The following is a 9,343-nucleotide window of genomic DNA, read 5'->3' on the forward strand; positions in this document are numbered from 1 at the left end:
ACTCACCAAGACTAACCAGACAAAAGCTGTGGCTGTGTGCCAGATCTGTCAACATCAGCCCCATATATAGCACCCTTCCCTGTAGTGATCAGCCAAGAACCTAGTGGAAGGTTGAGTAATTGTACCAAGTCCTCCATGAAAAGACTTTGTCCTTACTGGAATAGATATTTATTCTGTTTATGGATGTGCCTTTCCTGCACATAATGTTTCTACCAAAACTACCCTCCATGGACTTACAGAATGCCTTATCCAGCATCATGATATTCCACATAGTAATACTTCTGACCAAGGAAATCACTTCACAGTCAAGGGAGTATGACAGTGGGCACATGATCATAGAATACACTGGACTTAACATGTTCCCCACTGTTACTGAAGATGTAAGGGCCTTTCAAGAAGCTATTAGTGATGTGTGGAAGGTATATGCCTTGAATCAGTGTCCAACATTGGTAGTTTTTCCAATAGCCCAGATCTGTGGGTCCAGGAATCAATGATTAGAAGGAGGATAACCCTACTCACTACTACCCCTAGTGACTCACTGGGAAAATGTTTGTTTCCTAATCCTTTGATCTTAATTTCTCCTGGCTATTAGATTTTTGTTCCAGAAGGAGGAGTGCTCCTGACAAGAGCTATAAGAAATTTTACGTTGAAACGGAAACATCAAAACATCCCCTGGTCACTTTGGTCTTCTGATGCTCTGGAGTCAACAGATTAAGAAAGGAATAACAGTGTTAGGAGCAGTGATTGATCCATATTAACATGGGGAAATTGAACTGATTCTCTGCAATGTATGTAAGAAAGTTTGTGTGTCAAGTACAGAAGATCTTTTAGGGAATCTCTTGGTGCTACAGTGAGTCAAGATCAGCTGAAGTGCTTACCAGGGTGGAGAAAATACAGAATACATAGTCGAAAAAGGAAGTTATAAATATCAATTAAGGGCGCATGACATGTTGCAGAAAAGAGGGTGATAATTTACATGAGTGTTCCTCTTATATTTTTAAGAATGTGTTTGTACAGTTATTTATGTTTTCTTTCCTAAATGTCTTTATCATGAAATGGAATTAATTGAGAGAATATCAATATTAATCATACTAAGTTTGAGATGCTAGAAGAATGTTCTCCAAGGGACACTGCCACCTATTTTAAATTTATAATGCATTTGTGATGATAAAGGGATAGTTGTAGCATATTATGTGTAATTATGTTCTAGTCCAACTATGTGTTCTAGTCCAATTATGTGCTTGATTGAATGTGGGCTAGTTATAAGTTATACGTATTTGTTTCTGTCTATTCCCACAATAATAAATATTATAAACTTTTAAAATTTAATTTTATTTGTAATTCATTTTTTACACTCCATATTCCATTCTCCACCCCTCCCCATCCACCATCTGACTGTTCCACATCCCACATCTCCTGCCCACCCCACTCCATCTCCACATGGATGTCCCCAACCCCCACCTCACCTGACCTCTAAACTCTCTGGGGCCTCAAGTCTCTTGATGGTTAGGTGCTTCATCTCTGAATGAACACAGACCTGGAAGTTGTCTGCTGTATGTGTGTTGGGGGCCTCATATCAGCTGGTGTATGCTGTCTGTTTGGTGATCCAGTGTTTGAAAGATGTCCAGGGTTCAGATTAATTAAGACTGCTGGTCCTTCTACAGAATCACCCTTCTTCTCAGCTTCTTTCAGCCTTCCCTAATTCAATAACAGGAGTCAACTGCTTCTGTCCATTGGTTGGGTGCAAATATCTGCATCTGACTCTTTCAGCTGCTTGTTGGGTCTTTTGAAGGGCAGTCATTATAGATCCCTTTTTGTGAGCATTTCATAGCCTCAGTAATAGTGTCAGCCCTTGGGACCTCCCCTTGAGCTGGATCGCACTTTGGGCCTGTCACTGGACCTTCTTTTCCTCAGGCTCCTCTCCATTTCCATCCATGTAATTCCTTTAGACAGAAACTATTATGGGTCAGAGGTGTGACTGTGAATGGCAACCCCATGATGCCGTCTTCCTGCTAGAGGTGGGCTTTATAAGTTCCCTCTCCCTACTGTCAGGAATTTCATCTAAGGTTCCTCACTTTGAGTCCTGGGAGTCTCTCACCTCCCAGATCTCTGGTACACTCTGGTGGTTCCCCCAACCTCCTATTTCCTGAGGTTGCCTGTTTACATTCTTTCCACTGACCCTCAGGGATTCAGTACTTTTCCCTCACCCAATACCAGATCAGGTTCAATATTGTAAACTCTTAAATGTACTTCTGACAAGTAATGCTATAGACATTTGACTAGAAATGACAATTTGCAAAATGTTTCAGTTCAATTATACATGTATTATAGAGATTAATTGTACAGTGGAATCTTTATGGCATCAAAATAATATGCATATAAATGTATCTCAGTGTTTGACACATAGTAACATAAATAAATAATAGTTATTCTATGATAGATACCATTGCTCAAAACATATATATTTATGTATATGGATTTTTGTTTCTCCGCATGTCTCTGAGCTACATACCTGCCTGCTTACTGCCCACAGAGTCTAAAAGCAGGCATCAGATACCTATAAACTAGATTAGATGTTTATGAGATGCCATGTGAGGTCTAGGAGCCAAGTACAAGTCCTTTGGAACAATATGTAGAACTATTAATCTGTGCAACATCTCTCTATACTCCTAACACCCTTTTTTCTTGGCATTTTGTCTTAAATCCAAAGAGTGCAATTCTAACTATAGCATTACGATAATTTAAAAAGCAGCTTTAACAGTTTACTGTCTGTGTTGTTAAAGTGTCATACAGTGTTAATGCGTGATTTGCTTTTGATTTATAAACCTGGCAGCTCACATCTCTAATCCCAGCACTCTAGATGCAGAGGCAGACAGATCTCTGAATGCAAGGCCAGTCTGATCTACAAAGAAAATTTCCTGGAAAGCAGAGCTACACAGATAAATTTGGACTCAATACCTACCCTATTTCCCCCAAATCCTTTCTTTTTCAGGCAAAACCAGAATTTAAAAAGTCTTTTGAAGCTTTTTGCAAGAGAATTCTTAAGTAGTCTACTTGTCTAGAACATTTGTGATATTGACAAAAATACTGACAGAGGTCAGGAAGCTTAAGAAATTAGGAAACTGGCATAAAATCATAGGAAAAAAACTTTAAAGACTTTACTTCATGGGATAGAAAGAAATGATCTGGAGAAGCAGAAACATCAGGACAGAACAATATAACAAGGAGGAGAGAAGCCCTCTCCTGAGTCTGTGAAGAGAAGACCAGCTAGAGGGACTGCAGAAAATATGATCCCCTCAGAATCATGGCTATGAAAGTCATGTTTGCCCAAGTTCCTGAGCCAACTGAGCCAGAAAGTATAAACAGCAGTTGATCTGCTAGCAATCAACAGACCTGAATTCTCTTCTGTCATCATCACATACCCAGTAGCATGTACTGCAGGCAATGGGGAGAAAGGCTGTGTCAAGCAGGAGACTACTGTGCTGTGCATCAATATAATCAGAACAATGATTTGCCTCTTAGGGGAATAAATGCATTAAAAGTCACTAAAAGAGCTGGGCTTGGTTACATACACCTAAATCCCAGCACTTGGGAGGCAGAGGCAGGGTGATTTCTGAGTTTGAGGACAGCCTGGTCTACAAAGTGAGTTCCAGGACAGCCAGGGATATACAGAGAAACCCTGTCTCAAAAAACCAAAAAAAAAAAAAAAAAATCATTAAAAGATGGAAATAATGAAGCAGAATCCCTGGAATTGAGAGGAAAAGTTCATCAGCAGGAAAATGCTAGAGTTGGAATGGACCAATTTTTAAATTATCATCAAAATGAATCCCGTGATTTATAGTATGAATGTTAACATAATAAAATATTCTTTAAAACATGTGAACAAGGATGAAAGAGCAATATTTTGTAGATGAGTTATGATAAAAAAAATTGTTTGACACTTTACAGGCTCTATTACAAGTGCTTCAGAAACACATTGGAGTTAATGTTTTTCAAAAATCTGCATATAAGAGCAGGAAAATCAAACAAAGCCCAAATATGCAACTGGAAGGCAATCTAGAAGATACTTTCCTTTAGGAAATAAGATTCTTTGAGCAATGCATTAAATTAGTATAATCTAAAGTAGATAACTTAAAATGTTTTCTTCCTTGATGTCTTTAACCCCCATCCTGAGACATTCTTATGTAGTCCAGTTTGCTTTGAACTCTCTATAAAACCAAGATGACTTTGAGTTTGTGGTTCTCTTGCCTCTACCTCCCATATGTTGGTTCTGTGGTGCCATGTGGGGCCATTATGGGTGAAGTGTCCAGGAGAGTTTCAATCCTGAATACCTCAAAGGAGGATAGCATGCTTTGGCTTCCTCCCACCTCCCAACCTAATGCCATAAAGTCGGCTGCCCCACAATCAACCCTAATGAGAATTTACTTCCTGGCAGTTATCCGGCTTCTGTCCTTGTTTAACCTTATAAGGTCCTATGCTCATTAACCTAGAGCCCCTGAATATGCAGATGAAGCATCTTCCAACACCTGTGTCCTCTTCCCCCTCCATTAAACTGAACCAGATCTCCAAGCTATTCCCTGGTGTGTGTGTCCTTTACCCACACATTTGACCAAGACCCTGCCTGAACTGACCGGCATCCAGCTAAGATTCCCTCCCTCCATTTCATCCAGGTGTATATCACAATGGGCCACTTCAAGGGGAAGATTCAGAAACTGGTTGATAGTACCACATGCATTTTATGAAAGTTGTGAAATCTAACAAAAGGCTTTCGGCAACCTAAAACTCTCTTTATTTACTGAGTTACAATACAACCCCAGGCTTGCACCCATTGTCTAAATTTTGGAGAGCAACATCACTGGTCACAAATGCAAAATATGCAAACTTTAAGTAACATTTGTTTCAGATTCCTATTACATTAAATCATCTTATTAAATATCTAATGTTCATCTTGATAATCAGAAAATCTATTTTCCAACATAATCAACATCATCATTGTAACAATGATAATAAAAAGGGGTGTTGAGATCCATTCCCTCAATATTTAATTCCTTCTAAGATACTTTAATTTCAAATAAATTCCATTAAACGAGCATGTTCTTTAAAAAATGAAGTCTGGTATTTTCTTTCATAATTAATAACTTAAACCATGATCATTTTGAAAAGACATTAGTTATCCAGATTTATTAAAGAAAAATTATAAGTCCTTATTGCAATGGTTTTAAACCTACAGTGAAGTAATAAAGGAATTTTTTGTACCATGTGTTTTGCAATTGTTTTTGAACAAGTTTTACCACAGCTGGAAAAAAAATTTTGTATAACCATGTGAAACATGGAGGGAAATATCAAATTAATTAGGTAAAGCTATGAAAATAACCAATAAGTAACTAAATGTGATGGGAAAAGCAGGTTACATTTGCCCCCAAGTTCATAAAGAAGGCAAAGATGACCTGTACCTCCATAATCATTCAGCATGTTATCAGAAGTATTAGCCGATATAATTAGAAAGTAAAATCAATTCTGGGCATTTATTATACAAAAAGTAATTAAAATTATTTTTCATTTCATATTGTCTGAAAATCATCTGAAAATAATAGAATCAATGTGAGAACTTAGTCACAGAGGAAACTATTCCATGAAATTTTAACTGAAACTTCTAGTGAACTGTGACTTCACATTTTCACTGATTTTAAAAGTTGAAAAAAATGTATGTAGTTAGTCTGGTGGTAAACATAGTGAATTTAATTAGAAAGTAAAATCTTGACATATCTAAAAATATATTGGAAATTGAGGAGATGTCATACCTGTGAGAAAACTATCCTCCAACACCAACAGGCATCACCTGTGTTGGCAGCTGCTGAGCAGGTCAGTAAAATAAGCAACTCACAATCATCAAACTCTCTGAAAATACAGAGAAAAAAAAAACAGAAACCAAGAAACAAAATTCCCATCCAACAAAGACAAACAGGCAAATCATCTCCAAGACCTACTATCACCCTAAACCCAGCCCCCTCGACACCAGTGTACGAATACATCAATGACAGCAAGGGCAATATGTCTCTAGTAGAGCCCAGTTATTCTACCACAGAAGATCCCAAATATCCCAACATTCCTGAAACACAAGAAAAAGACCTTGAAAGTAATTGTATGAAGGTGATAGAGGTCCTTAAAGGGGAAATTGATAAACCCCTTAAAGAAATCCATGAGAACACAAAGCACTAGAGAAAATAAATAAATCCCTCAAAGTAAGCCAGAAAAACACAAATAAAATACTGGGGAAAATAAAAGTGTCTTTCTTAAAAAGCCAAGAAAATACAAACAAAAAGTTGCAAAAACATGAATAAAACAGTTTAAGACCTGAAAATGGAAATAGAAACAAGAAAGAAAAGGCAAACAGAGGGAATTCTGGAAATAAAAGTTTTATAAATAAGAGCTACAGAGATAAAATTCACCAACATAGCACAGGGGACACAAGGGTGAATCTCAGGCATTAAAGATATAGAAGAAATAGACATATCTCTCACTGAAAATGTTAAATCTAAAAAAAATCCTGACAAAAAAATATCTAGGAAATCTGAGACAATATGAAAGAATAAACCAAAGAATAACAGCCATCAAGAAAGAAAGAAAAATCCAGCTCAACAGCCCAGAATATATTTTCAACAGAATCTAAATGACATATTTTCTACCCTAAAGGACAAGATTCCTATTAGGGTACAAAAAGCATGCAGAACAAGTAGATTAGACAATAATGAAAGTCCCTTCCTCACATAATAATCAAAACAGTAATCATACATCAAAGAAAGAATATTACAAGCTGCAAGGGCTGGGGGAGCAAGTATCATAAAGGCAGACCTATTAGGAAGGCACCTGATTTCTTAATGGAGATCCTAAAAGCCAGAAGGCCCTGGAAAAACAGATATGCTTCAGACTCAAAAAAACTTCAAATCCCAGCACAAACTATAATATCCAAGAAATTGTTTACTCACCATGCATGGGAAAATAAGATATTCCATGATAAGATCAAATTTAAACAATGTCTGCTCACAAATCCAACCTTATAGAAAGTGATAAAAAGGAAACCAACCTAAGGAGGTTAACTACATCCATGAAAATACAGGAAATAAATGATATCATACCACCAAAATTTTAAAAAGTGAACTAAACACACACACACACACACACACACACACACACACACACATTCATGCATGCTTGTACACAGGCACGTACATTACCACCACCACCACCAACGACAAAAACAAACAGAATTAACATCTATTGGTCATTGATCTATCTGAATATCAATGGTCTGAATTCCCCAGAAAAGAATAAACAGACTGAAAGAATGGATGTAAAACCAGGCTTCATCCTTTTATGCATCCAAGAAACATATCTCAACATCAAGGATAAACACAGACAGTGAAAGATTCTAATATCCTCTGGAAGACAGCTAAACTCACCCCTATACTACCAAGACCTCAGTAGGAGAGGATGCCCCTTGCCTCACAGACCCTTGAAGTGCCAGGATGGGGGATAATTAGGGGCCTCCACCCACTCAGAGGTGAAGGTGAGGGAGAATGGGGGAAAGATTGTGGGATGGGTCACCAGGAGGGGTGCAATGAGCAGGATATAAAGTAAACAAGTAAAAAATAATTCAATTAAATTAAACTTTGAAAAATATTTCAATAGCACATATTCTCAATGGACAGGTCACCCAGACACAAACAAACACAGAAATATTGGAGATAAAAGACATTATAAAACAAATGGTTATAATAGGTATACACAGAACATTTTACCCAAACACAATCTTCAGATATTGATGGAATTTTCTCCAAAATTGATCATGTACTCAAACACAAAGCGAGTGTTAATGGAGAAAAAAAGAATTGAAATATTGCATCCTATCGAACCCCAAGAGATTAAAACTGGATATCAACAACAGAAACAACAGAAAGATAACAAACTTATGGAAATTGAAAAAGTCTCTACTCAATGAAAACTCAGTCATGACCAAAAAAATAAAATAAAATAAAATAAAATAAAAGACAAAATAAGGGAATTAAAACATTCTAAAATTCAATGAAAATGAATACACAGCATACATCTTCCCATCCAAATCCATTACATTTCTGTCCCTAATTAGAAAACAAACTCTTAAGGGAATATAATATAGTATAATTTAATGTAACATAATATAATATAATATAATATAATATAATATAATATAATAATAAGATGTAAACTAATACTTTGAAATTTGGGCAAAACAAATGAACAGGAGAAAAGAGAAAGCATGACAGAGATATACTTGTTCACACACACTGGACTTCTATTAAAATAGTAAACTGGAAGATAAATACGCAATGACCCTAGTATAGACCCATATAGGCCCTGTGAAGGTTGCCCCAGGCTTTGTGAATTCATAGTGGTTTGATCATATAAATAGAGATAGCCTTGTTTTCTTGGTGTCCTCCTCTTCTCAGGCTCTATCCCTTTTTCAACTGTCGAGTCTACCATGTTCCCTGAGGCCTTTCTGGGAGGGATTTGATGGAAGAATCCTACGCAAAGCTAAGTGTTCTAAGGTCTCTTATTCTCTGCATAATATCTTGGTGTGGGCCTATGTACTTTTTCCCATATGATCCCAAAGCTTCTTTGATGATGCGTAGGCAAGGTACGGACATAGGAGTGTATGTCATTAGGAGTAATTTTATAGTTATATATTTGCTCATTTTTGTTTTGCTTAATAACAGTAATAGTTGGTTTTACCCTAGGTTTCTGGGCTATCAGGTCTCTGGCTTTTTGTCTGGACCTCCAGCCAAACCAGATATTTATAGATTACTACAGCAAGTTTTGTGCCACGAATACATTATCATAACTTGTAGTCATGACACCATAATAAATTGGCTAGGTTGGTGTGTATGTTTCTTTTTGGTAACACAGAGAGTGCCTTCATCTACCAAAAACAGTAGAATACAGGGGTGAGAGTCCAATGGAGGAGCAGCTGGAGTTCCCTGTGTTCCATTAGATGTGTAGTGTTATCTTCAGCAAAAAGGTTTTGCTGTCAGTTTGTAGAAAAAAACTCATAGTCTTTGACAACATCCTGTGTTGTTTAAGGGTTCATAAATGACTCCTTTGGCAAACAACTTAATTATATATGATCTAATACTGTTACTGGAAGCTTCATTTGGTAATAAGACAGTTCTGTCTCCCCCATTATTTGGACTCTTCACTGAGATCCTATATATATATATATATATATATATATATATATATATATATATATATAAGCTTTTAAGCTTTTACTGTACTAGTTTTTCATACTACCCTTCAAATGGCTCCT

The 9,343-nt window shown here is 36.7% G+C and overlaps 1 pseudogene; it reads left to right on the forward strand.

The window, feature by feature from the left end:
* Nucleotides 1–227: 227 nt before the first annotated feature.
* Nucleotides 228–9,343, forward strand: part of LOC110336272 — a 24,626-nt pseudogene continuing 15,510 nt past the window's right edge.

Source organism: Mus pahari, chromosome 19 (genome assembly GCF_900095145.1).
Source record: "Mus pahari chromosome 19, PAHARI_EIJ_v1.1, whole genome shotgun sequence".
In the NCBI taxonomy this organism is placed as follows: Eukaryota; Metazoa; Chordata; class Mammalia; order Rodentia; family Muridae; genus Mus; species Mus pahari.